The sequence below is a fragment of the Musca vetustissima genome, unplaced genomic scaffold, assembly GCF_032173495.1.
Source record: "Musca vetustissima isolate MV318-11 ecotype Yass unplaced genomic scaffold, APGP_CSIRO_Mvet_v1 utg14881, whole genome shotgun sequence".
NCBI lineage: Eukaryota > Metazoa > Arthropoda > Insecta > Diptera > Muscidae > Musca > Musca vetustissima.
The window spans coordinates 55,244-72,293 of NW_026878115.1; positions in this window are offsets into that span (position 1 = coordinate 55,244).

A 17,050-nucleotide genomic window follows, 5' to 3' on the forward strand; every position below is an offset into this window, starting at 1 on the left:
TTCAAGGAATAACTCGCTGTTTCCAGCATTTTCATATGTGTTACACATATATATGGCAATGATCAATGATCAATTATAGGAAAGATGTGGAAGAGATAGAAATATAAATTTGATAGATTTTCATTCATGTTTTTCAATTTTTATTTTGAGGATTCAAACATATTTAATTTTCAAAATAAAAATAATTTGATGATAATTTGTTTATTTGTTTACACTTTTCTGTCAAATGATTTGACACTAGTAGAACTTACAAAAACAAATTTCCATGTGGTTGTTGTATGGTTTTTTGTACAACAACACTTGCTGTTACCTTCTATTATTATACCATGGTAAAGAACGTACAAATGAAACTTTCGAAATTGACAATGTAAACCCTCTTAGTTAACGAAATCCGGAACAATGTAAATGTACTTTTATTCCCAAAAAATAACTAGGTGGGACCGCTGATTAAAAAAAATTTCGACATAATAATTCATTAATTCAATTTCAGTTATAGGTGAGAATAAGCCGAATTTATGATACAATTTGAAACTGGTTAAGTAATTTTATTTGATTTTGTTTGAAATGGATACTTCGATTTTTTGCATTTATGGAGAATTTTGGTATTTAAATATACATATATTATAATATTGATGTAATAGAGTCATATACAACATTTCTGGTCCCTAAATTAAAATATTAAAAAAAAAGATCATGTGAATTTTTTAGTATATCCGACCACATACATCAATATACAGTGTCGGACAATTTTTTTTAATATTTATTATTTCCAGCGATATTGCTTCCTAGACTATTATTCCGGCTTCAAATTAACCTTCATTGGTTTGACTTTTTTTGATTTTGATGTTTCATTTAATGATCTCCAACAAATACTGCGCTTGGTTAGCTTGTACAGACTTCAATTGTGAACTTATTTCATAAATAGATCAATAATATGTAGGACATCTCCAAATCATATTAGGGGAAAGTCACGTAATTTCAAGATTTATGAAATTCTCTAGTCAAATTCCAAGCCCCCTACATTAAAAAATAGAGAAATGACCAGAGATCCACAGAGATCCACAGAGAAGTTGTAGAGGGCGGGTTATTTAGTTGACGACAAGAAAAAATCTTTTATTTCTTAAAAATCCGATTTGAATTCGCCAAAGTCCAACTCAATTGGAGTGTCCCAGAATGAAGGACTGTGTCGTTTTCTAATGAACCTAAACCCAACGATGGATTTCGTATTGTAAAGGCAAAACATGGAAAAGGTAATGTGGAATTGAACCAATTCATAAAATTTTTAGAATTATGGATCGTTTCATGGCATCTCTTCCTCAGCCTTATGCTGAGGAAGAGATGCCTCGCTGGAATCTCCTCTTAGATGGACATTCCAGCGAGGTAACTACCCAAAAAACATACGGTAAAAGTGGCTAAAGAGTGACTTATTTTTAAAAATCGGTTTAAGTTATTCTGTTATTCTCAGCCTGGGCTGAGGAAAAGATGCCTCTTAGATGGACATTCCAGCGAGGTCACTACGCAAAACATACGCTAAAAGTGGTTAAATAGTGAATTATTTTTCAAATTCGATTAAAGTTCCCCATAAGCTTCGCGGTATTTACACCCTCTAATGTAATAATGATAATCCTAAACAATACTAAAATGTTTAGACCAGCAGTGCCCTAAATAGGTCCCATGGGCTGTCGGTGTGTGTCAAATTGCTCACACATACAATTATAAAAGAGAAAATTTTGAAAATCAAAAATAATTTCAAAATTGTCATTCATTCCTTTTTGTTTTCATACACTAACTGAAAAAATGGGGATATTTTTGGCCAACATTAGTTCTGAACAAGTCGAAAGATGTGACCAGTATTATAGCGGGAGGCCGAAAAAGAAACAAATATATCTATATATGGGAAACTGTATCATCAACAACCATATTTGCATTGAATATGACATATTTTTCTTCCTTAAAATTTGAAAATAATATTTTTACAAAATTTCTCTCAGTATATGACAAAGAAACAGAACTTTTGAATTTTTTTTATTTGAAACAAATACAATCACAAAACTTGAATGTATTAGTGTGGACAGCCCTGGTTTAGACCCCAAACCACATTTTGTTATTTCTCTCATACTTCATCAGTATAATTTATATTAGATTGAAAGTCAAACGCTCCTATTTCTTGCACTGCACAGTGGTTCCACTTGTATGGGAGGAAGCGACAAAAATATTTCTAATCAAGCTATCTATCTGAAAATTGTTAGTATAGGTTCGTTGTGGGTAAACAATATTTTGACAGAAACATGGACGATATAGGCCCACGTTTTAGTATAGTTCCCATAAACGGTCCCATCCGATTTAATGTATTTTGAAGATTTTAGCAACATTTTCCAGTCAGTGGACAAGACAGCACCAAACAAAAAGTGTTCAATATCGTGTACCAAATGTTCAATATCGTGAATATCAATAAAATTGTTCGTGAAATTAAATATTTGACGCCAAAGAATATTTTGATTTTTAACCAATGCCTCAGTGGATGCATATGTATGGAAGGGTGCGACAAAATATTGGCGATAAAAATAAATAAAAATGTATAAAAGTCAGACAAAAATTAAGGATAATTTGCATATCAAATAGAGAAAACATTTTAAACTCTCAATAATTAAAACTGTGTTGATATGATATACAAATAAAATATATTTAATACTTAAAAAATCAGTGAAAAAATATTATATGTACAAACATCTATAATATATGTATTAGTGTCTACATTTCTTCCAACAAAGTAGTTTTTTTGCTACATGATATTCTTCTCTGACCTGTGATATATGGGCCAGGGCATAGTAAAATAACTGTGCATATAATGACACTTGTTTTTTGAAATTTGGTGACTTTTTTATAATAAACGTAATTATATGTGGTATAAAAAGTCACCAAATTCTAAATAAAAATGTCATTATATGCACAGTTGTTCTTGTACTAGAAATTGAAAAGCTGTTAAAATGACCGCCTTCGGCAATCGAGTGTTAATGACATCAGAACCGTGTACTAAAACTTTATGTACAGAGGGCGGAAGATAGTACCAGTGATAAGCCTCCATCAGTGTCTTTGAAGTGTCGAATTTTGCACATCTAACTAGTAGGCCTTTATAAATACGCGTTATTTCAGCAACCAAATCCGGATTATTGAAAAATCAAACTTTTTTCAGAATGTGAGAAAAAATGCATTGATAAGATGAAGTTATTAGTGTTTTAGAAAAAAACTAATTTTAACTAAAGTCTCGTTAGAAAACAATAAAAAAATTAGAGTAGTTAAATTTGATGGCATTGGCGACTATTTGTATCCTTACTGATCCAAAATATTGTTTTCGATTTTTTTATTTCATTGTCGTATGGGTGCAACCAGTGTGCACTGGCAACGTTTCCGGATAATGTTTTCCCGAAGTTAACATTTGCGGCATAACATGTTGTAAATTTACACACAAAAGTCTTGATTCATTTGAAGCACTAAATATTGTACGATAATTATCAAAACAGTGTTTCCAAATAGATGGTCAGAGCGACTAGAATAAAGAGTAAAATAAGGAGCTCGGTCCATTTCATCCGATCAATATCTTCTGATCACCACCGAAAACTATAAGCGTCGTCTTTGACCATAATGTAACATTATTTAAAATTTCATAGCTCGACATTTACCCCCTCTAGTGTGGTAATGGTAATAATAAACTCCTGTAAATACATACGTAAATATTTACACACATCCGGTCGGTCTAGGACCAATATTTCGCAACTTACAAACTCTTGGGTCCACACCAAGCTATAAAATTCTGAGAGCATTATTGTGTAGGATATTAAAAATCAGAGATATCTGTGCCACTAAAAAATACAATAATTTAACTAACTTAGATATTTCATCCATACACACACACTTCGTGCAACTGTATTTACAAATTAATACGACGGCGAACTGTCTGCCAAACTTAAAAACAATAATCATTTATTTTAAAAGCAGATGAAGGAATTAAGCCGTTGTTGTTGTAATTGTTGTTTTTGTAAACATTTCAGTACAAAGTAACTCCCTCGCATATAAATCGTCCGTAACAGCAGCAACATCATCAGCTAAATGTTGTACGTTTTTCCCTTAATACGAAATATATCGTACATCAACGAATACTACTTATATTGGACTCCGTTTAAGCAAAGATTATTATGAGGCTTACAATATATTTGAGGTATACACAGTGGTTTAGAACAGCATCGATTACGTACGGAATATTTTAAACCCCGCAAACAGTTAGTTGGGACTATTCAAATTCAACCAGTAATAATGCCATAGACAGACGGCAGCCTTAATTTGCATTAAAAAATTCTTAATTTGAATTAATATTTACCCCTAATGCATGAAACAGTTTTTGTTTCAAAACAACTGTGTGTAGGAAAAACATATTGGCATTTGCCTGAAATATTTTTCAAGATTACATATTTATGAAATTGATACAGGACATGAAGGAAGAATAGCAGCTATGATGTTAAATTCTATTTAAAAAGTTCAAATTTATATTTATTTCCTATTTTTTATTTTCAGAAACGTAAACAATATTGACAACAATCAATTTATTTTCGGCAGCATTGCCATATTGAAATTGTTAAATTCAATATAAAAGTTTGATTTTGTGCATTAAAAATATGATACACTATAAACGTTATGCAAATTAAGGCTTTTTGAGATCAACATATAAACCATATAATGAACGTCAATAAATTCCAATAAAAGTATATCATAAATGAGAACTATGCATAAATTATATTTAAAAAATTAGGGGTAGCATTTTTGGATCATCATTTCTATAAAAGGATGCGGTCTTTTATAAAATTAGTCGAAAATATGGTACACTATAAACGTTACACTATTTGAGATCAACATATAAACCTAGACCAATTCTCACCATGAGTTTGGGCACAAAACCGGATCGGGACATTTGTTTTGAGGATATACCATAATAAATTACTTCCAGGATATAATAAAATACCAAATTACAGATCCTCAGGTTGGACAATTGGTCTAGGACATTGAACATATCGAAAATTACGATTGGTGGCTGAAAAACGTGCCTGAAATCCTCAAAATACCAAAAAAAAAAACCTGAAACTTTGATCCAATATCCAATTAGAGCCCAAAATACCAAAATGCAGTCCATTTGATTGGAAAAGGTGCACATAATACGGAAAATATTTAGACTACATTAAAAAGAGGTCCAATATATCCCAATTTCAATACCAAACATCCTAGAATTAGAAAAAAATGTATTGGAGGAACGATTAATCCAAATCCAAAAATTATAGAATATCCTACACTGCAACCTCATGCAAAGCGTCGTAGGAGGACTTTTTCAAACCACTGTTCTCCTTCAGTCCCACATGTGAGAGACAGTGGAAAACAAACAGGCGAACCAAGTAAGCGAATGTGTGGACATTATATCACCGGCGGCGGTACGATCAGAGAATGTAACAAATTGATCATTAAACAGAAGGCAAGCTAGTGTTAAGTGTTTGTCTGGTTGGGAGGCAGGGAAACCCCAAAGCGAAATTTATTTTATCAGCATTGGAAGCAAGTCCAGACTTCTTGCAGAGAGGATTCCCAAGTTAAATTTTAAATGTTTTTTTTTCTTCTCCACACAAATACCATCTGGAAAAATGTTTTTGAAAGAAATCAACAAAGTACATGCATTGCATCTTCCACTTCTCTTGTCGCTGGAGATGTTCAAAGTCCGCCTCCTTCAAGTCTCGCAGTGAAAGAAAGCATTGTGTCTCAGCGTGTTGCAACAAAAACAACAGAAGATTAATTTGTTTTTTCCCAACTTGTCTTTTTTACATCCACAATGCCCTAAACATTCACTGGGCATTGTGGACACAGATCTGTTATTTTCACATCATCAGTAAACAACCTGTTGTTGGTCTGATTATTAATAACAACTTGGATCCGAAGTAATCTTTAGTTCGTTTTGTTGGCTTCTTTCTTTCATTCTCTTTGACTTGTGTTTCTACCGAAATTGCCCTTTTGATTTGTTTTTGTGAGTTTTTTAATCGTTTCTGCTACCTTTCGAATTAAACAACAAATGGTCGGTCGGTTGGATGGATGGATGGACACTTCACACCAGCCTCAGCCATCAAGCATCGACAAACATCATCATCACTCCACCATCAGCACCACCAACAACAACAGCACTAACAAAAATAGTTATTTATGATTGTTCTTGTCAAAATCAACAATAGATCATCGTCGTTTAATAACATTATCTGGTAATGCCTTAATGATGTTCAACATCATCATCGTCATTATCACACGACGACGAAGACGACGACGATATTGGTTGGCTGGTTGTTCGATCGACCGACCGATTGTTTGTTGCTCTGATAATGATGTTGTTCCCAGTGAACTGAACTTTTGTTTGGCATTTCATTTGTTTTATTTTTTTTCAGTTCAATAGCTTGGAATCACAATGAAACAACAATGAATCCATTTTATATGCCGGCGCTTCACTTTTGTTACACGCTATCTGCATCAATTTTCAATTCTACGCGGATCTTGGTCCATCAAAATGTCATTATTCACCTGTGCAATGTTGTGGTGCGGTGTAATACAAACAAAAAATCAATCATCCCGCAAAGTCGAATAAATGCAAAATTTAATATTTAGAGCAAGGAAATATCAGGTGGATTCCATTCTGTGATTCCATTGGATATGGGTGTGACACATTTTGATAGGGATATTAGAAATATGTTTAATATAAAAAGAAATTGATCAATAGAGTTAAATTGATTTAAAGCATTACAAAGTTTAATCTGATGGTAATCTGATGAGAGACTTAGATGTATGCCTTCCAACCATGGAATAGAAAATTCGGCAGGTGTTGTGTCGATATTTCAGGTTTTAATGATTACGGAAATACTCAATACAGAACTTTGGTTTAAATAAAATTTATAGCAAAACATTTTTAGAGATTCTACGTAGGTTCTCTAAATCTGGAATAATTAACATGACAGTATTGCGGCTTGTAGAAAATCTAGAAATCCAAAAAAAAATTAAATAATAAAAAACCCTAAACAATAGTTGGTAAGACTTCCCTTATTTTGGATAACTTCAAAAATTCTATCTATCATACTGTCTATCAATTTTTTCCGCAATGCATCGATAATTACATCTCTAAGGTTAAAACAATTGGCGGTTTTCACTTGAAATTTTAGAATATAAAAAATAATTATTGTTATACAAAATCAATTGCAAAATCTCAGCGAAATTTGTTACGCGTGAGTTTGCTTCTTTGGATAGCAATTTTGAGAATTTCAGACCAGGTGATGCCACACATTAAAACTAGGAAAATATCGGAAATATCAAATATTACTCGATCTGCTGTCCAAAAAAATTTATTGAGCCACAAAACCGAGAATCGAATTTCCAACAAGCCAAAAACCAGCGAGAAAAAAATTCAATATACGAAAAGTGGTTGGTCCGACAAGTGGCTGATAATCCAAACCTAAGTCCACATAAGCTTGATACAATCGCAGAAAAATATCTAGAAAAGAAATGTCACCCAAAAATAATTCGAAGAAATTTGAGTATGCATGGTTTTCATGGTAGAATTGCACTGAAAAAAAGCATTCATACACCCCCAATTGTTTTGTTTTAGAACTGTTTATATCTTTAAATCAGTGATTCATGATCTAAATGTGTCCACAAACATATTCCACCATTCATAATTCATACTTTAGTATGTATACTCATTAAAAATGCAGCGTTTACAAAAATTAAAAAATATAGCCCCTCCAATTATCATTGGAAAATCGTATTCCCAAACCAAACCCGGCGAAGGTTGTGTTGATTGGATTTACCCTGTTCGGCATATAATTGTGGCCTATAGATCGCCTCGAACATAACACAAAAAATTAAGTTTTCGGCCCACTTCATCCAAAAATTATAATCTGATCATCACAGTAAATTATAGGCGTTGTCCTTGACCATAACTGGAAACTCATGGAAAATTTCAAAACGATCAGAATTATATTTTCGCCCTCTAGTGTGGTAATGGGTTGCTAACTAATATCTGAGTACGTAAGCACCTGTAAATATTTATGTGTAACTCCCACATCCGAGTACATACGACAATATAATTAGGATCAATTTAAAGGTCAACCACTCCTCTTGGATATTATGTCATCTTCTCGGGCCTCTCTCCTTCTCAATATATACGCCATAGAATACACATTTTGTCATTTTTCACACAAAAGTCAGGGTCCATTTGAACCTCTAAATATTGACCGATCTTTATCAAAACAGGCATGCTTATTCTTTGGCCCGATCCCCCTCTCCATGTAAAAATTCAGACGGACGGACACACATGTCTAGACCGACTCAGCTAGACGAGATATAATGATCGGTATACTTAAAGGTGGGTCTAGGACCAATATTTCGCGGCGTTACAAACTCTTGGGGTTGCACAAAGCTATAATACCCTGACAACATAGTTGTGTAGGTATAAACCACGATAGTAGCATGGTGCGTAAGATACAGTGACGTAAATGACATACATTTTCGACGTATCATACATACGTCTGAAACATCGGAAAACCATGAAAAACCAGGCTTTTGTCAAGAATTTTGCTATTAATGAATATGGAATTTCAAAATGTTATTCTCAAAAAAAAAGAATGTCAGGACTATTAAGGAATAGACAGAAATATGTACAAATATTAAATATTTTTGAAAAAATATATATGTATATACATATATATAACGTTCATTACATAAATTACATTTTATACAGGCCAAAAGCCTAAAATTTGTCATGCGAACCACCCCTGACCAAAATCAATAACACAAAAATATGCTCTGTTCCCTCGCTTAAAAATTGTAAAATTTAATATAAATTCGAATAATAGAATAATCATGCTTGTTCTAGAACAGAGAAATTAAAAAAATAGTATTTACAAAATGGCTACCTTAACTCTAACGGCCCTTTATTTATTTTCAAACCCTAAATTTCAAGTAAAAATATTATTTACAAAATTCAATATTAATTCTTGTGCTAATCTTAAATCTATTGTTATAGTTTTTCCAGTTCCTTAAAAAGTCTTCTTCAAATCCCCACAATTATATCTCTAAATGTCCTTACAACTATTCCTTATAATCTTAAAGCTTTAGTCCACATAATTTTACACTATTTTATTTCACAACAATTCAGGTGCAATGGTGGTACTCCCTAAACTGTCTATTCCATTTTTATTAATATATAATATAAAAGAAATTATAAAATCGCTTTGAAAAAAAAAAACAATGACATATAATTTTCTACTTGTTCGAATATGAGCGGTGATAGGAATCTTTCCACGAAAATATCTTCTGTACTAACGCTAGCTACACGATAGCTACGAATGACAATGAACACCATGGAATAGCCCTCCTCTTTTCAATGAACCCACAATGCAGCGCCACAACACATCACACAATCATACGAAGTAGAAGAACAAGAAGAGAACTATACGAAACAAAAAACACACAATGTCTGCCAAGAAAATGATCACTTCCTATTTAATTAATCTTCTGGCTTTTCTATTGTATCTTCTCGGTATCCCTCGCCCTCGGCGTGGCGCAACGTCAGATGGACATTGGATGACTTCAAAGCATATCCTTTTTTCACGCTGATATTAGATTTGAATAATGCCAATGTGAGAATAATAACCAACAAAAAGCCACTCAAGAATTCCTGCCCGAAACACCTCGGAGAGTAGAAAGAGAGAAAATTTTTTGATTAATTATATAATTTCATGCAACAACTGTCTTATGGCCACAGCACAAACAAAAGAGGCCAGCAATTGGAGAAACAATGTGCATGATTAAATTGGTATCACACCAAAGAACCAAAAGTGAAACAAAGAGAACCAACTACGACAATTGGACGATCAGTTCAAAGGAAATAGACATTAATCACTCGTTCGCTCACTCACTCACACATGACAAACTATTAGGGCTTAGCACCTCTTGATGAATGTCCCAAACCACTGTAGCCACATAACATACTACCAACCAAACATCCATTAATTAATAACCTTGGTCCTTCATCCTCCGAAGAGGTTTAAAGTTTGGCGTTAATTTGCCAAAAAGTGGCAAAAACATGTCTCCCGTAAAGCCACCAAACAGAACAACACCATACTACCGTTTGACCATGGAAACACTGTAACTCCACATGAGTGATATGGATGGCCTTGGCCATTCCAATATTGCAGTACCCACAGATTTTCTATGGGCATTCTACTGCTTGGTCAATGTAACGCCAAATACAGTGCAGGGTCACAAAACGAATTTAAGTTTTTTTCCGAAATAAAGTTCCAAAAATCAATGTCCTTGGTCTGATCTCCCGCTTTGCTTAAGAAACCAACAGGATTTCTTTTTTGCAAAAGCCATTAAAATGCTGGCAGGAAATAAAACTAAAATCTCGCTCTAACTGTTTTTGGCAATTTGCACAAACAGGTGACCTTCAGGATGGATATACCATGGGTAAGGCAACAACAACCAAACACAAACATACACATTTGTCAGCACTTTGTTGTCACATTGTCCTTTCATCATATTTCCTTTGTTATGTCTCAATTATCGCATTGTTTGTGTGTGTGTGCGCGTCCTTGACTTTTATTGTAGATTTGCATTGATTCGCTTAAAACTCTGCGCTCATGGAATTACATCTTGAAATGTTTTCCTGTCTCGCTCTATTTATTTCTGATTTGTTGTGTTATCCTTTCGTTTTATTTAAACCTTTTTGAGGTTCGCTAGATCCGCTTACGAAGGGTTATCTTTTGTATGGCATTTTGGTGGAAGAGTATTGTGTGTCTCACGGTATTTATTCAGTTTCGTGACCGTGTTTTCATATTTTTTACAACCGCTATATTTCATTTAAGAAGCAATCCTTTTAGGCTTGTACGATATTCTGTGATTTGTTATGGTATGGAAATGGGTCGTAATGAGTTATAGCTCAAAGAAATTGGAAGATTCTTAACTCATGGGTCCATTATCATAGTTACCCTGAACCTGGTTTAAATTTACCTGAAATCTAGACATATGGATCAACTATTTTTATAGATTCCATTTAATCTACAGATTCAAAGATTTTAAGGGATTTTACACTTTCCAATAGAACTGAAAGTAATTTACCAGTTCGAGTTGTAACCTCTAAGGCAAGGAAGATCAGTGATTTTGCATTAACCCCACATTTTTTCAATCCGATTGAGACACTTCGAAGACAGCTTCTTCTGGAGACGAAAATCAAATTTTTATATCTTTCACAACTTTGTTGTCAAAGTATTATAAATAAGTGCAGCCCCAAGAGTTTATAACGCCGCAAAATATTGGTCCTAGACCCACCTTTAAGTATATCGATCGTCATAACTCTACTAGTTTCCTCGTCCGTCTGTCCATTATAATTTGTAAACACGATATGGCCCACAGTTATGGACCAATCTTCACGCATCTAGGACCGGTTCTGGCCAATGAAGGCCCCTAATGTATTTGTTAGAGATCAGTTAATATATAGGCGATTATATGGACCAAATACTTATTTTTTGCCGTTTTTCTGATCGCTCCAGAGGTCATGGTCCATGGTGACCATAGAATAAGCATGGCAGTTTTGATGAAGATCGGTCAATATTTAGCGGGTCAAGTGGAGCCCGACTTTTGTGTGAAAAATTACAAAATTTGTATTCTATAATGTATATATTTACTCCTGGAGATATTTAATTCAAGTAGTTGATAGTATATCCAAGAAATGTTACATGAAGTTCCGGTGACGACGCCTTTAATTGTCGGTGATGTTGAGATGATATTTAGAGGGTGCAAGAACCGAAAACTTTTGTCAGATTTTCTAGTCGTTATTATATGCAGAACATCACATATTTTACACGGCGAAGGGGATCTGACCAAATACATAGATGAATATTCCAAGGGTCGAATCAACCAAAACCAAAACTGAACAAATTTTTATTTTTTGGAGCTGTTGACCTATAAATGGTAGAGAGGCTGCAAATATCGCGAAATATTGCCAGGCTCAGAATATAGAAACGCAGAAAGTTAGATTTTCGTGGTAGTTTTGTAGGTTAACATATGGTCGGCCCCATCCGACTATACTGCTCACAGGTTTAATTTGTAATTCAATTTTAAACTTCTCGAAAGACCCCATACGGTATATATATTTGATTAGAATAAAATTCGATGTCATTTTTTTGTATTTCCATCTGACCGAAACTCTACAGGATATCCTCGAATGTTCGAAATTGAAATGCTACAGCTCCTAGGATGTTTAGGATTGGAAATGGGATACGAGTATATCGGTCCACGTTTTGTTTACTGCCCCCATGTAAGGATCGGTGTTGCCCATAACCCATGACGTATTAAATGTAGTATGCAATTATCCTGACTTTTGTACCGGATGTACCAGAGATGATGGCCAATATATCCGATAGTTACAATAAATTGTTAGTATGAATCTAGACTAAGTTTAGACAAACACACCAATCGGGAGGTACCGGTGGGTCACATCTTCAAAATTGATCTAGGTTTGGTAAAAGTATTACGATGTACAAAATACGGATTAAATCGATTGATATTAGATTCACAATTTTATATTTTTGGCACTCTTCAAACATTATAAAGGCTTAGTAAAGATATTAGGTTGTGCAAACTTTGGTTCCAATCAGATAGAGATCCCGACAAAATTTAGGTATTTTCATTTTCCACCACATTGTGGTTGGTATTTAAATGTTCGGACCGGCTGAACTTTATATCATTACTTATTTCTTGATGATGATGCTATATGGCGAATGAACAATCAATTCCGCCTTTTTGTCCTCCAAAAGACGCCAGTTTATGATATGTGACAGCTTGTATTATCACGGTAGACAGTGATCTGTTGTTAGTTTTTCAAATTTCCCCTAAGACTTCAGGCTAAAAAATTTGATTTTTTACTAAGAATTTACCTCTTACGTTGCTCAAGCGGGACAGTCGCTACAGGATCATTTTTGTCGAAGAAACATGCGATCATTTGCTTTCTTCAGACACAAGTTTCATTGGATTTGAATCGTCTTCAAAAACATATCGCCACTTTTGGCAATCTAATAAACGTCTATGAACAATTTTGAACAATTGTCAAATAGTGCGCCATCTTACGAGGAATGTATTCTGCGTCATCTATGTTATGTTGCAAATGAGTTTTTAAAAGGCATTCGTCTTTGAGCGGGAGTTGGTCACCAATCAATTAAGTTTTCCTGCTTCAATTTACTAAAATCAACCTATATCGTTAATGGGATTTATTATATCAAAAGGTTAGACACATACAACGATTTTAGGCAAGATTGCATATTATTTAATATCAACTTATTAGAGGATATCGTAGTCATATTTTTCCTTTATTCCCTTACATTTTACAAAGCCAGCTTTGCAAGCAACTTTAAGAAGCCAGTCGAAATCCTCTTATATATCTCCTCTATAAAGCATAATCTATCACCCCATTTTAACTAATTAAAACGGGTTAGAACTACAAAGCAACGATAAAATATTCGACATACCCTATTTTTAGATAGACATAATTTTCCCCGATCTTGAATTGTTTTGAAATTCTGAAAAAAACAAAACCTAAACATTTCCATTAAAAATTCCATTCGAAATGCCCAAACCATGCAGAATTCTTCAAATGGCAAATAAAGAAAACGAAATAATTTTTTCTTAAAGATTTACTCACTAAACGGCTTCATTATTTGTACTGATCGCTGGCACAAGGACATTGTCCCGCTGATTTGCACACCCACAGCGACTATAATGGCCAAAGCGGCACGATATCGCCTTGTAAAACTACAAAACATTTGTATGGCCTTACCACGGCTAACAAAAACATCATCCTTTTCGTCCTTCATAGAGTTGTTCGCACACACACTCACACTACTATTTTGGTATTTGAAAATATTTTGGTTTCTGGTGTCTACTACCAAATGGTTGCAATGAAAGGAAATCCTCTGCAATCGCCTCTCGATTTGCCAAAACACACAAAACGGGCAACTGTTTGTGATCTTCACGCTGTACGCTGACATATCTGTCAACGAATTTGTCATAGTCGCTGCAGTGGAGCGATATGTTTGTTTTTGTCTGTCTATCTGTCACACTGTGATCAGGACATTAAACAGGACCACATTTTGCCTACTTTGGATGTTCGGGAATTAATCAAGGTCGTTATGGATAAATATTTCGGGATCTCGCTTTTTATCTATCGGCTTATTTGCCGATGACAATGACCATATTGTCCAACAGGCATACAGACAATCTAACTGACTGACAATATAATTGGATACATTTTGTGTAGAAGTCATCAGAGGCAGACAATTGCTGGCGAAACAAATTGATTTGGAACTTTTGGTGTTAATTTGTTTGAAAATAGCCACAGAATTACTTAATAGGCCATGGAGCGGAACGCCATACCATGAAACAAGTTGTGAAATCTCTACAACATCTTTTTTGGGAGTTTAGTTATGTGGTAAAGGAGATTGTATAGGGAAAACAAACAGAAGGTATGACATTTTCTTTGAAATGTGAAAAAATGTGAAAATTCTACAAAAAAAAAAGTTGGCGGGTATCAATTTGGGTGTAGATGTTTTGCAAATGGCGGTCTTCATTATCGACATAAGCTATGACAGAAATAAATATTTTTCCGAATGTGTATGTATCAAGATGGCCGAAAAGCAGTCAAACAGAAAGTGTATGAAAAAAAAATTGTGGAAAAAAATAAAATAAAAATGTTCGGATTTAATATAAAATACTGCGATGTGCAAACAATGAAAAGAATCGGATACTTCATTCGATTTATATAAAATTTTAACATTTTGACTCGTAACCAAAAGAAGTGATTCAATGGGGACCAACTTCGAATTTCATATAGATTTGGTTAAAAACCGATATGTAATGTTTATTGTTTAGCTCAAATCGGACTATTTCTTAATATTGAATTTACGAATTTTCAAAGTTTTAACACTTTGTAGGGGAGGTATCAGAAGTAGGATCCCATCTAGATAACTTTTTAATGTTTGGTAAACGATGTGCAAAGTTTCGATCAAATCGGTCACTCCATTCCTTTAATATTGGTTTTTAGAATCGAACTACATAAGGAGTGAACCAATATTCCCCATTCCCGAAGTTAATTTAAGTTTGAAAGAAAAATGACGATGTGCAATGTTTGTGCGAAATTAGTTACTTCGTCGAGTATTATCGTGCGCCAATCACTTGTAAATCGACTCTGAATATCCTGAAATGGATTTGGCCCAAAGAAGCATGGTTAGGCCCCAACCAATATTTCGATGAGGCACATTTTTGGGTATAAAAATAGGATTGGGTTAAATGATCATAAAGATTTAGCAGCTGCTTATACTCAGAGTCCCTGTGGTCCTGAAAAGAGAGCTATAAGGAGGGGGATAGCGGATTAGCTCAACCATGACAGATTTTTTATGTCCAATTTAGATTGGATATATATGCCTCAATCTGCAGATGTGAAGACTCATTAGCTATTCCATTCCCACTTATTTCACCATTACCTGGAAACCTTAAGGAAATAGACACGGGAAGTTGATGATGTATCCAAGAGGAGTGGTTGAACTCTAAATCGATACGAATTATATTGTTGTATGTACTCGAAGTCAGACTTATACGCAAATATTTACAGGGGTTTGAGTATTCCGATATTGTTTAGTATTACCATTACCACACTAGAGGGTGGAAATGTAGTGCTGAAGGCAAGGTAATTTTGCTTGAGGTTCCGGTTAGGATCAAGGACGTTGCCTGCAAGTTTCGATGATGATCAGATGATATTTCGGGGATTAAATTGGCGACTGACTTTATTTTCAAGTAGCTAGAGAGGCCCAATTGTAAGCTGAATGTTACAAATCTTTCGTGGGGAAGGCGATCCCAATAAAAAAATCGAATAATCAATTTTTATTGTGTAAAATTACAAAATTGTAATACTGCAGGAAACCATGATACCGAACAAATGTCACGGAGGAGCTATTTACTACTAATCGATTAAGGGACTGCAAATATCGCGAAATATTTCCCAGGCTCAGAATATTGATCCGAAAAATCTTAAAGCTCAGTGGTAGTTGTATAGGGTATCATATGGTCGTCCCCGTCCGACTATTTAAATCCGCTCACATGTTTTGAGTTAATGTTGTTTGTTGTACCATACACAAATACGTCGGTCTTTCTGTTCGCACTAGAGGCCACAATTATGACCCGAACATCATAAATTATATTAGGTTGGGGAAAAAGAATTCCATTATTATGTAGATGAACTATGATGAACTATATGACTAATTAAAATCCTTCGGAATGTCCGATTTGGGCCAAATATGCCGCGTTTTGCCATTTCAAAGGTAACTTCGTAATGCCTCTCTCATAGAAGTCCTGCAAAAAAAAATTAAAATCGCTTGGTTCCAAGTCCGGACTGTATGGCGGATGCATTAAAACTTCCCAACCAAGCTCCCGAAGTCACTGTATATGTGTGTGGCCTAGCGTTGTCCTGGAGGAACACGACGCCTCTCCTGTTTCCAATTCTGGCCGATTCTAGTCAATTGCTATCTTCAAACGGTCCAGGTGTTGACAGTAGAGATTACAATTTAGCGTTTGACCATATGGAAGCAACTCATAATAAATAATTGCCTTCCAGTACCACCAAATGCATAGCAGAACCTTCCTGGGCGTTAGTCCTGGTTTGGACACCGCTTGAGGTGCTTCACCGCTCTTTGGTTAATTTGTGTGGCACTCATGCACCGAGCTACTTTTTGAATCCAGTTTTGTGTTAACAGTTTAAAACAGTTTTATGGTCGATTTTTAGCTCCTGGGCGATGTTACGACTGCTAACATACAGGTCAACTACGATAATTTCTCTAATTTTATCGACATTTTCGACGACCGACCTAAAGATTTCTTTTTTCCCAATCTAATATTACCGCTAACTTCCTTTTATTTTTTTTAAAGCGAACTCAAT